The sequence below is a fragment of the Pleurodeles waltl genome, chromosome 3_1, assembly GCF_031143425.1.
Source record: "Pleurodeles waltl isolate 20211129_DDA chromosome 3_1, aPleWal1.hap1.20221129, whole genome shotgun sequence".
Taxonomy (NCBI): Eukaryota; Metazoa; Chordata; class Amphibia; order Caudata; family Salamandridae; genus Pleurodeles; species Pleurodeles waltl.
In genome coordinates, this window is record NC_090440.1 from 312,276,606 (window position 1) to 312,289,426 (window position 12,821).

A 12,821-nucleotide genomic window follows, 5' to 3' on the forward strand; every position below is an offset into this window, starting at 1 on the left:
GTATAATGTCCTCATCATCCGGCTCTCCAGGTATCGAAAATGTTGAATGTTCCTCTTCAGTCAGTGCCTCTATTGTTCAATTCCTGAGAAAGTACATTCAACCTACTCCACACATAATTTTATCAATTTGACTTCATCATCTCCTGTCCATCGGTACACTGCAGAAAATTCTAGCTAAGCACACAGTTCATGGTTGATTCATAGGCACTAGCAACTGCTACAGCGTATATTTATTAATTCTACTTCTGCATGAGGCCTGGCAAGTAGGCCACGGCTTTGGCTAAGTTAGCTTCTACAATATAATACAAGACATAGGTTATACATCTCATTATGGCATATTACTACATCATTATTACACATTTTCATTACTTCACACATTTTTAGTTCTTTTAGTACAAGTTCGTATATGTGGCTGACATACCCCGTGGGCACATTTTACAAAAACCTGCACATTAGTTTTCTCTATGTTTAATTTCTCTATGAACTCTTACAAATTTTAACATATACACATTTATTAATAATTTCTAATTAGCATATCTGCGTTAACACAGGCAAGAAGCAACAGTATACATAAAAAAAAGGAGGAGAAGAAAAAAAGAGACAGTGGAGGGGAAGAAGGACTACAAAAGAAGGAGGTGGAGACCTACGAAGACAGACGGATCAAGGAGACTGAGAGGAGCAGATGGGGCGCCAAAGGACCACACTAAACAAAAGCCCACTGCACAAATTGAGAGACGGACAAGATAGCAGGAGGCTGATGTGAATTTTAAAGAGTCTACTGAAGACAGAAACCTCTGGAGTGGCCGACGCTCCCGCCACGCTCCTTGAGGAGCATGGCTAGCAAAGGCACATGCACAGTAGCATGGGTGGAGGGAGCGGGCTGGGCAAAGTCGGGTGGATACTAACTTAAGATTGAACTAAACAGAGAGGGGAGAGTTGGGGATATTGGATATCAGTTAAATTGTAAAGGTGGAATAAATCATCCGAGAACCAAAGTGAAGTTGTTATGAGTTTATTTCTTCAGAGCCCTTAAATGCAGCCTCGCATCTTCAGGAGCGCTTCATCAACTGTCCCAACAGTGACCAGCACTCCCGACGGTTCGTGGCTCAGCATAGAATGTCATACAAGTAAAAGCATGTTTAACATATACAGTCCTGCAGATAGAATATAGCCTCAAGCACAAAGACAAACACTCTCAGGAGAGCGTGCCTGCCCCAGAGCTTTGCTACAATGCACTGAGAAATGAAATACTATCACTACATAAATGTTAGCAGATATCTACGATTGTTAAATTAAAGGTATCCAGAGACTATAATGCACACATTGAGGATCACACAGAGAGCAGGAAAAGTGTTTAGGTACAAGGGACAAATAAAAGTAAAAGTGTATGCTACATAAAGGTAAAATACGGGAGAAGAAAAAGATCTAGGAACGTCTACTGCCAGATGTCTTCTTAGCTTACGTAATTTGTGTTTGGGTTTCTCTTATTTTTCTATACATCTAGGTCCCTGCAATAGAAAAATTAAACAGAAAGAAGGTCAGGAAAGAGACAAGTCTAGAAACTGAACTCAAAAGGAAACGCAAGTCTTAGCAGAGAAAAGTAAATGAGCCCACGTCAAGTAAGATGATAATTACCGAGATAGTATATAGAAAGAGCACAAAGAGGTAATTAGAAACTCACCAGAGTACTTCCCTGTGTTTTACCTTCTCTTTCCGAGGGGGTTCAGAGGGAGACTCTTCCATCTACAAGGAAGATCAAACATACAATGAATGACCATGGGATTATGGGCTCCACTATAGAAAAAAGTTATGAAAAACCTCTTTAGTGGAAAATGTAAAAGATTTGTTATATCTGTGGAAAGTGTTACTTATAGAAAATAAAGGACTGACTAAGAATCCTACTAACAGGCATTTTGTGCTTTCCACTGATACCATAGTCAACCCTGCTGACAATCACTATGGGTACTAGTGACAAACACATCTGGATAGCATTGCAAAGCACGGTCGATGAGTCCTGGGATAAGACAGGCAGATTGCTATACTGGTTAGTGACCAGAGACCGTGTTTCCAGAAGCAGCATCTTACCCCCAGACTGCGACACAGCTCTCTTTAATATCCAACCTGCTGAACAGACAATTGCATAAATCAGAAAGAGACACCTTAGACTTTCCATTTACACTAAAAGAAACTGGGGTAGCCATTACAGCTATGTAGTCAGGGAAAACCCCGGCTCCAATTGTGTTAGACCTGACAGCCTTAGGGTGGTCATTCCCCTACTTTTTGCTTGCCTTCCTCCATTTTACTGACCCTGTTTTTGCTGGTTTTAGCACTCTGCACACTTTACCACTGCTGACCAGTGATAAAGTGCATGTGCTCTCTCCCCTAATCATGGTAACATTGGTTCCTACCCAATTGGCATACTTAATTCAGATGCAAGTCCCTAGTAAAGTGCACTACATGTTCTCAGGGCCTGTAAATTAAATGCTACTAGTGGGCCTGCAGCATTGATTGTGCCACCCATATAAGTAGCTCCTTAACCATGTCTCACGACTGCCATTGCTAGGCCTGCATGTGTAGTTTCACTTCCACTTGGCATTTAAAACTATTTGCCAAGGTTTAAATTCCCCTTTTCTTACATATAAGTCACCCCTAGGTAACCCATAGGGCAGGGTGCTATGTAACCAAAAGGCAGGACATGTACTTGGTAGTGAAAAACTCCCAAATTCATTTTCCACTACTGTGAGGCCTGCTCCTCTCATAGACTAGCATTATAACTACCCTCATATACTTTTACGTGGTAGATTCTGATCTGGAAGGAGTAGCCCTGTCATGTTTAGTATGGCCAGAATGGTAAAAGAAAATCCTGCTTACAGGTGAAGTTGGATTTAATATTACTATTTTAGAAATGCCACTTTTGGAAAGTGCAAAACGAACAGTTGATGGATGGAATGTAGACTAAATCAAACATTCACCCCAAGTCACAGATCTGGGGTTAATCCATCAGTTATTTTTTGCTCACCATGCCATTCCACTTTGGACCCAGTCATATGCAAATCAGTCTTGACTCTGTTCCACATGGGAACAGTCCAGCCCGAACTGCCACGTCCGGTCCTCCCTGGATCAGAAACAAGCATCCTGGGACCGGTTTCGGGGTATTACCCCTCTTCAGCCAGGCTAGTTTGAATCTGGTGGCATAATGAGCACAGGACCCATGTTTGGGCATACCCTACTTTTAGTAAGTGGGCATTTCTCTGCACTTACTTCCATCTGTGCCTTATAGCCTGTCTCCAATCCACATCTGGTCTGTGCTGGTTGACAGCTCCCCTTGTGAATTCCATCCAGACAGTCAAACACAGGACACTCAGTCACATCTGCATTAATCTGCATACTGAGTGGGTCTCCCTAGGCAGGAAGGGTGGAGGGGCTCTACCTTACATTTTAAAGGCCAGTAGCCTGCCCTCACACAAAGGAAAGATAACTCCCCCCCGCCCCCAACAGGGATACTGGCAGACAGGACTGGACTGAAAAGGGAACTTGTGCACTTCAAACCATTCATTGAAGTTTCCCCCACTTCAAAGTCATTTTTGTGTATTTAAACTGGGTCTCTGACCCCACCGATTCAGACACTTCTGGATCTACACCTGAACTCTGTCAGAGGAACTGCCTGGCTGCCCAAGGGACTCCTCTGGACTGCTTTGCTGAGAAGGACTGCTGCCCTGCATGTTGCCCTACCTGGGGATCCGTGCGACTCTATGACCGGCGCCTGTGGCGTTGGATTAATGGTAACAACTCCGTCAATGACCCCTTGATAGCCCCAGTTGGAAGTATTGTGTTTCTACGCACTTTAGTGGAATTTAATTTTAAAAAATTCATAACTTTGTTTATATTGGATTTTCATTGTTTTGACCTTATTTTATTCAGATAAATATTACCTATTTTTCAAAAACTGTGAGGTGTATTTTTGTGGCGTTTTCACTGTGTTACAGTATGAGTTATTGCACAAATACTTTACACATTGCCTTCTAGGTTAAGTCTGCCTGCTCTGTGCCAAATAACCAGAGGGTGAGCGCAGGATAATTTGGGTTTTGTTGTGACCTACTCTAACTACGATTGTGGTCCCTACTTGGACAAGGGTGTATACCTCAGCCAACTAGAGACACAATTTCTAACAAATTGGCTTTACGATTTAATTTTTTTAAGAAATACACCTCTACAGCGACCCCTCAATTGTTCTCCCTATTTAATGAAGCAGTACGGTGTGCTGGGTGCTGAAATTCCTATGAAGGGCAACCGTAGCTACGATCCTAAAACCGGGGAGAAACCCAGACTAAAGCTCATCAGATAAGCCAATTTCATGACTGAAAATCAAGACTAATCAAGATTCCTGCAAACAGGCTGGTTAAGGTCATGCATCCTTAGTTCATATAATCAGAATGGCTTTGTGCCTGGTCATAGTACCAGGCACTGAATAAGATGTTTACACCTTGCCTTGGTTAAAAACAAAAAACTGAGGGACACATGGTGCTGATTCTCATTGACATCGAGAAGGCCTTTGATTTAAAAAAATAAGAATTCCTCCTACAGGTACTTACTAGGATGAACCTCAGGCCATGGTTCATGGCTGCTCTTGAAACACTTAATAAAGCTCTACAGGCAAATGTGAGAGCAAATGGAGCAGTGTGAGAAACCTTTCTCATCCAGAAAGGTAGTAGGCAAGAGTGTCTCCATCTCCCCTCTTTTCTTCGCGCTCATTATTGATCCCCTGGCAGAGGGGAATCAGAGTAGATGCATTGGTGAAAGGCTTACAATGGTGGGGCATAACTGAAGATCGCATTTCCTTATATGTGGAAGATGTCCTTGTGTTTTTACAAGATCCAGTAGAAACAGGAGCTTGACTGATTACAATCCTTGACACGTACGGATCAGCATCTGTTTTAACAGTCAATTGAGAGAAATCAATTTTGGTCCCAATTAGGAGAGATACGACTACCCAAGGGGTACTTTCCAGCCTCATGTTTAATAAGGAAGATCTTTTCAAATATCTGGGAATTTACATTTCTATTTCTCTGCAGGCCTTTTGAGGCCAACTTTAAAACCATTTGTAGATCAGGCTTAGACCTAAAGAGGTGGTTGAGACTCCCACTCTCAATTTCTGGAATATTTGTTTTTTAAAGGATTGCACTTTTCTGCAGGCTCTATGTATTGCAAAACTTTCCCTTTGAGATTCCTGATCATTTCTTCCAGATACATTGCACCTCTTTCAGAGATTTTATATAGGCAAGCTGACAAGTGCATGTTTCAGTTCCCATGTGTAACCTCTCCATTTATGATGGCGGTCCAAGAGGACCAGACTTTCAAAAATATTACTGGGCAGTCCAATTGTTGATAGCTTGTGTCTGGCTATTTGGAGATGGGAACAATCCAGCCTACTGCCTGGAGCTGGACCCATTCACAGAGAAAGGCACTCATCATTTTTTACCACACTAAAACCCAGACATCTATACCTGAGGTAACCTCTACAATTCTGAGAGCCTAATCCATGGCTCCAAGATCTATTGGGTGGTATGGAAAAAACCTCACTGGAGATAGCATTGTGGGTGGGAGACTCGCTCCCATATTCTGCTAGGGCAGTGGACTTCAATAAATCAAATAGCATAGGGATAGAAAAACAGGGAGATATTTTAGAGGGAGAACACATGAGATCCCTTGCAGACCTTAGTAAAGAATTGTCCATGCTTAAATCCAATGTATTCCACTTTTGACAATTATGATCCATGTTAGGCACAATCTGAAATCAACTACTGTTGTGTTGGCTCGCATTATACTGAATGAGACTGTTGGATTCGGGCAGCAGCACCACTAGGCTGTGGGGATCTAAGTCCAATTCCACACTCTGTGACAAGTGTCGGCCTAACCTTTCCTGCCAGCTAGCAGTACCTCACCAGCACCTGAAAGTGGTGGTGATTTGTGGCAGCCGTACGCATGACATTCTGATTGCTCAGGAAAATTGTGGAGTAACAGATCTCATCCTTTTCTCTCAGTTACATTTGTCTCACACATGTAAACATAATAATAGCAATGCAGTGATAAAGAAAGTGAAATACTAAGTGTTGGATTTACTACCTACACCACTAAGGTATTAATGGGCATAGGAGTGTTAGTCCTAATCCGCCCTTCAGGATCCCTAGGAAGACACCATACCTGAATATGGTAGTAGTGAAGAGGGATGTTAGTCTACTGAGAGTCCCTTCCCATGTAGGAGAAAAAGACGTAAGTCTCAGCAGAGAGCTTCAATGAAGCAACAACATGTGGTGGCAATCTTCTGGCTGGAACTCATCCTCTAATGCAGAGGTCTTCAAAGTTTTTGATGCTGAGACTCCCCCTGCCAATTTGTTTTTGGCGTAAGGACCCCCTCCTGACAACAAATTCTAGAACATGGCACTCATCATCATCGACAACCATAAATGCCCCCAATTCCCACAGCAAATAATTTTTACTACAGAGAAATAATATTAGCTGGTGTTTAGCAAACCAAAGTTTTGTGGGTGACTCCTAGTTATGTTAGTTTGCTGCTGTTGGCTTCAATCATATTTGGCGGGGAGTCTGGAGGGTCTTGAGAGTCTGAGCACGGAGAACCATGTGATAGTGCTTCCTGACCCAATGGTATAACATCCTGTGCTGTGCCCCCATGCACCATAGGGCTTAATTAATTTGTGCACCTGCGACACACTGCTTTCTTTTTCTGCTGCTGCCTGGGAGTGAGAGCTGGCCTAGGTGCAGGGGTGCAGCCATATGTTGAGACAGGCACTCTCAGGGCAGGAATGCAGCTGTGACAGCAGCTAGTACAGTACTGTAGAGCAGTGCATGTCTGCACGACCTAGAGGTGAGGCTCCCCTCACATTAAAAAAACACATATACAGGGTTCAATTGAGCCTAAAATTAAGTCAGTGGTTGCACATTGTCAATGAGGCATGCACCAAACTGGAGGCACAAGCAGCAGCACGAAAAAGAAACATAACTGCTGCTTGCCGTCTAGGCTGAGTAAGTCTCAGCTGTTGTCAGACTTCTGCAGCCAGCGCAGCTGAGCCCCCAGGCCAGCACAGCCAGTCACAGCTATATGGTGATCAGTAAACTGTACTCACTGAGGCATCAGTGCTGTGTGCAGTACAGTGCTCCAATTCTTGTCAACCTCCCACCATCCGCAAAGAAATGGGCAGTCATGCCAACCAGCTGTCGAAGTGCATTTAAAAAAGTATGGGAACTGAGATGCTGCATGCAATAGAGGTGATGTCAGTGAGCGTGGGGGCGGGGTCAAAGGTGTGGCCAAAAACACAATATTCGGATAGCTCTATATAAAATAACATACAGCTTAAAAGAAAATTGAGTTAAAAACATGCACATTAGTATGTTATAAAACCTCTACTCGTTAATGCACTGCAGTGGTCTTTGAGTAACCATTTAACTTTTGTGTGGTGCAGTGGAAAATAGTGATGTGTATTTTTAGAGCTACAAGGTCACAACTTGTGACAGAAAGCACTGTGAATATGCAAGTCATTATTTTAAACTTGCATTACACACAGTATGAAATATACTGCTACAAAATGCATTACAAGTTTTACGATAAAAGAGTGCATCCACAATATAGATTTTAGCAATATCCAAACTGTGTAATGCAAATTTATTTTACATACCTGCCCCTTCAATACCTAGTCATGGTAGTAAGCGCTATGTAAACACAATTACATTTAAAAGAACTCACATCACAGCTCAGTTGTTAACTACACTACCACTCGAAAAGAATAAATGTTTACCACAAAGATTAGATCAGTCAGTACTGGCTCCCAAGCATCCTTTACATTTGCAGATTACCTTTTATATTTGCAGACTAACTCTTTGGAGTGCATTTGTTTCAGGCAGCAAGCACCCTGGTAGGAAGTTGTTTATCTGTCTGCCGGGCTTCAGTTTCACAGCGTAGGACACTCCCTGAATGACATTTCAACTGAAGCATTTACAATATCAGAACTAACCATCCCTTGACGGTTTTAAAAAAAGTAGGAGAACAGCTTTTCATAAATCCTTTTTGCACTGACCGTAAGGCTGGGGAATGCGTGAACCCCTTCCCATGACTTCACGCCCCACAGATTGAAGACCTCTGCTCTAACGTATAGTGGGCAGAGGAATGTTTAATAATAGAATTGCTGGTGTTTTGAGAAAACTGCCTTAACATAAGAATGCATATGTTTCTGGTGAAGTGGCAAAGATTGTGGTGTTCAACGACAACGACTGACAACGAGCAGAGTACAGAACGAGAATGTCAGACTAAGAAGAATGTAAACAGTTCCTAGGCTAAAAGTGTATGAAATAAAAGAAAATAAAAATCACCACAGAATGAAGCTTCTGCTCGGAAAATAAAATGAATAAAATAAATTGTTATTAGGCTAAAGGGCACAAACTGCAGACCTATGGCTAAAATAATGTGCCCATAAAAGCTTACTAAAATAACCTCACAACACTCTACGTTTGTGGGTTCAAAGTGTAGAGGAAACCTCAATCAATACTACAATAAAATGAAGCAAATATATAAAGATCCCACTTTGGCAGATGTTAATGCAACCAAATTGGTACCAAGGGAAACTAAGGAGCACTTGTGCTCCAAGACCTCAGTGTCAGCCAAGGTGGCAGTATTCTGTGTAGTGCCAGATGCTGAAGTGCCTAGAGCTACTTAATTCACAAAGGGCAGCTCATAGGATGCTTCCCGTAGCAAAACGCACCCTCAATGCGCATGTCTGGTAATAAGCCCTCATCAAGAACATCAACAGATCAGTGTTCAGTGAAAGTAAGCGCCACATAGAAAGACACAGTTGTAGTGCACATTTGAAGAGGCACCAAAGGCAATGAACGGGCTTCACACAGACCAGTACCGGTCTAAATGACAGTGACCAGTTGCACTCCAGTTTCTCAAGAAGTGGTGCTTCGAAATACTGCTTTATGCGTTCACAAGACAGTTGCACTGGTGGAAGCACGATCAGTCCACCTTGTTGAGATTGGGCAGCCATTATGAAAAAAAGAAAAGCAACAGCAGAATGACACTAATTAAAGCCAAAGTAATTGGGGATCCCCCAAAACACCTGAAATAATTGAGTGTATGGCTTAAGGTAGTGTGGTAGCGAAAGGAATTCTGTGCAAGGGACTGATGTCATACCTGATATCAGATTAGAGTGTTAGTGGGGTAGAATTCTAGGGATTCTGGTGGAGAGCTGTTGATGGGAGGTTGCCTTACTGTGTCGTGGATAAGGTACTTCAAATAAAGAACCTACTTCTCTAGTATTTGGATTCCTCCTTCATTACATTTGGCGACGAAGGTGACCTTTGCGGAGTACCTTAACACCAGGATTAAAGAAGATTTTCCTGAAGCATTTCAACAAATCTTCCACCATCACTATCTATCTTGTGGCTTCCTTGTTTTCCATCTACAAACTGAGTGCTGTATGCTGTCGTTCTGGTGAGCTTTAATATTTTCATCTTTTACGCTTTGGTGGTGCCAACTTAGGAAAACTATATTTTCAACTTTAAAAGTATCATTCAAGCGAGCGTAAACCGTAGCGTTTATATTTGAAGAGACATTCTATACGCGTGCCAGACCGCGCAAGCTAACTTTCAAACGCCTTAACCTTAAACACGCGCCAGCTGCATGTACTTCATAAAGGAGGAGAAGGATCGCGCGCTAGCAGCGCGTGCATTAAGGAGGATAAAGTATCGCGCGCTAGCACCACGTGGATTGTACAAACAGAACGTGCAACTTTGTGAGAGAAAAGAAAGGATCACGCGCTAGCGGTGCGTGCATTGTAAAAACTGAACGCGCAACTTAATGAGAGTAAATAAAGGAACGTGCGCTTCAAGTGTGAATTTAGCGAGCGTTTCAGTGACTTTATTCGTGAAGGAAATAAAAGAAAATTTATTATACTATATAGTTCCAAGCGCGTACAATTCTTACCCCTCGGGTAGGCAGTGTCTTCACCATCTACAGTCTCCTACAAAACTATGAACCAGGAAGGATCAAACAGATGTAACAAGGGACACTTCCTTTAGAAAACGAACCAAAAACTTTGCCAACACATAAGGATAAGTGGAAGTACAAAATAAAAGCTGTTTCCTATGATTCTGCAAGTTATATTCTTATAAAAAACTACTTGTTTTCCAGTTGGTAAAAGTCATTTGTAAGATCTACAGAATTTACATTTAGGAAACCATTATGCAAAATATTTCTCCTCCACCCTTTTTTCTAACGGTGTCAGGGATGCGCCTATCAAGTGGTCCAAATGGAAGAAAACGTTTCTTCATTATTGCAGAGTTTGTGGCACAAATCTATCAAATGAAAGGAAGACAGCGTTACTAATGCATTGTTTAGGGTGCCAGGATCAGGAAATTTTTTAGACCTTACCAGATACAGGAGATGAAGGAACTGATTTAAATGAATTTGAGTTATATTTGAAAAAGTTAGACCTACATTATCTACCAAAAATCAGCACTATTTTAGAGAGGTACCATTTCGGAATGAGAGAACAAAAACCAGGAGAAACAATTGAAGAATATATAACAACGTTAAGGAAGTTAGCATCCACATGCAAATTTGGAACCACAATTGATGAACGTATCAGAGACCAGTTCATGTTAAGATGCTCTAGCGATAAAGTGAGACAAGAATTGTGGAGCAAGGATGATCCACCCTTGCACAAGGTTATCATTCTAGCTAAAAGTGTAGAACACACATTAGCTTGTGTTGAGGAATTGGAAAGAGGCAGAAGTTTAGCGATTTATAAAATGACTGTGAAAAAAGATAACCCTAAGAAAGAAGGAGACTATGATAAGGGAGAGGAGAAAGTCATTCAAGAGCAGTGGTCTAAATTCAGGGACACGAGGTGTTTTCGTTGTGGCAACAATGGACATTATGCGTCGTATAAGAAATGCCCGGCCATAAATATGACTTGTAGACTATGCAAAAAAAAAAAAAGGGACATTTCGCCAAATGTTGTAAGTCATCAAAAGGTCAAACGTCAGTAAAACTTGTGGAAGATTGCATCCCATCTGTTTCTACTAGTGCTCAGAAGAAAAAGTATCCAAAGGATGTAGTTACGATTTTAGGAGTAAAGAGTGAAGTATTGTTTGATTCAGGGGCATGGTTGACACTATTATCAAGTGACTTCTTTGATGAACATCTCAGTCACAAAGTTAATTTAAAGGAACCTGATGTTATTCCGGGTGCCTATGGTGGACAAGGTATTGATTTGAGAGGGTATTTTGAGCCAGAGATTACATTCAAAATGACACAATTCTTGGGGAAATTTATGTCCCTGTCAAAGGAGATAGTGTTCTGAGTTGGCCACACCAAAGGGATCTAAACATTATCTTGGATCCCAATTCTTCCACTCCAGTTATGATCAAAGAATTGGTAATCTTCGGAATGTTTGCACAGTTTCTATAGACGGTTCGGATCCACCTGAGTTTGTAAAAGAATACAATGATGTGTTCAGTAACAAATTAGGTTGTTTAAAGCATTATGTTCATCGAATAAGAGTAAAAGAAGAATCAGTCCCGGTAGTGGCTAAAGTGAGACACATTCCCATCTCAATGAAAGAAGATGTTGAAGAGAAAATACGGAGACTGTGTGATGAGGAAATAATTGAGCCAGTGGAATCTTCAGAATGGGTTTCCCCAATAGTGGTAGCGCGCAAACAGACAGGAGAGATTAGGCTATGTGTGGATTTGAGGAATCTGAACAAATGTGTGGTTAGTGACCAGTTTCCTTTGCCGAATATAACGGAGATGGTCACGTTACTGCATGGGTCAAAGTTTTTCAGCAAATTAGATTGGACTTTGGCCTACCATCAGGTCATGTTGCATGACGACTCTAGAGATTATACAACGTTCATCACACCTTTTGGAACCTTCAGATTTAAAAGGATGCCGTTTAGATTGGTGTCTGCAGCGGCAGTATTTCAACGAGCAATGCATAAGGTGTTTGGGTCAGAACCGGGAGTTAAGGTTTTTCAAGATGACATTTTGATACATGGTCAAACGGAAGCAGAACATGAGTTGAGAGTCAGGAAGGTTCTTACTATGTTGAGGAAGCATGGTCTGACCCTAAAACCTAAGAAATTGTCTTTCTGTAGAACAGAAATTGTTTATTTGGGCCACAAAATAACCTCGGATGGAGTGTATCTTAAAGAAGACCTAGTGAAGAAGACTTTGAAATTACGTGATCCGGAAAAGAAAAAAGAACTATTGTCTTTTCTTGGGATGGTAGAATTCCATGGCAGGTTTTTGCCAAATTTGGGATCTAAAACGATGCATATGCGTAGATTGCTGAAGAAGGGTTGTGAGTTTGTGTGGAATGGTGTCTGTAAGGAAGAATTTGAAAGCTTAAAGAGAGAGTTGTCAAATGTTGAGAGTTTTAAATCGTTTGATCCAGAAAGAAAATGTGTTATAATGACGGATGCTAGTATGAAAGGTCTTGGTGCTGTTTTGCTGCCGGAAACAGAAGTGGGTGTGCTCAAACCAATAGTATGTTGTTCAAGAACATTGAGAGGAGCCACGATCGAGAAAGAAGCGTTGAGTGTCCATTGGGCAATTAACAAATTGAAAAAAATTGTGTGGGGAAGGAATTTTCAAATTTTCACCGACCATAAACCTCTAGTGGAAGTGTTCACGAGTAAGGGTCTTGACACTATTTCCAGCAGGATTAGTAGGTGGGTTGTTGGTTTACAAGATTTTGCTTTCAAAGTATTTTATGTTCCAGGACCTACTAACAGGATGGCTGATTG

General features: G+C 41.6%; 1 long non-coding RNA gene across 1 annotated transcript in view; it reads right to left on the reverse strand.

Annotated features, from left to right (window-relative positions):
- The window catches only part of LOC138284054 (uncharacterized), a 91,217-nt gene that overhangs the window by 34,740 nt on the left and 43,656 nt on the right, over positions 1–12,821 (reverse strand). Inside the window, exon 2 of the long non-coding RNA XR_011201340.1 lies at positions 1,682–1,743. This is a non-coding gene — a long non-coding RNA (uncharacterized lncRNA). The remainder of the gene's footprint in view (positions 1–1,681; positions 1,744–12,821) is intronic.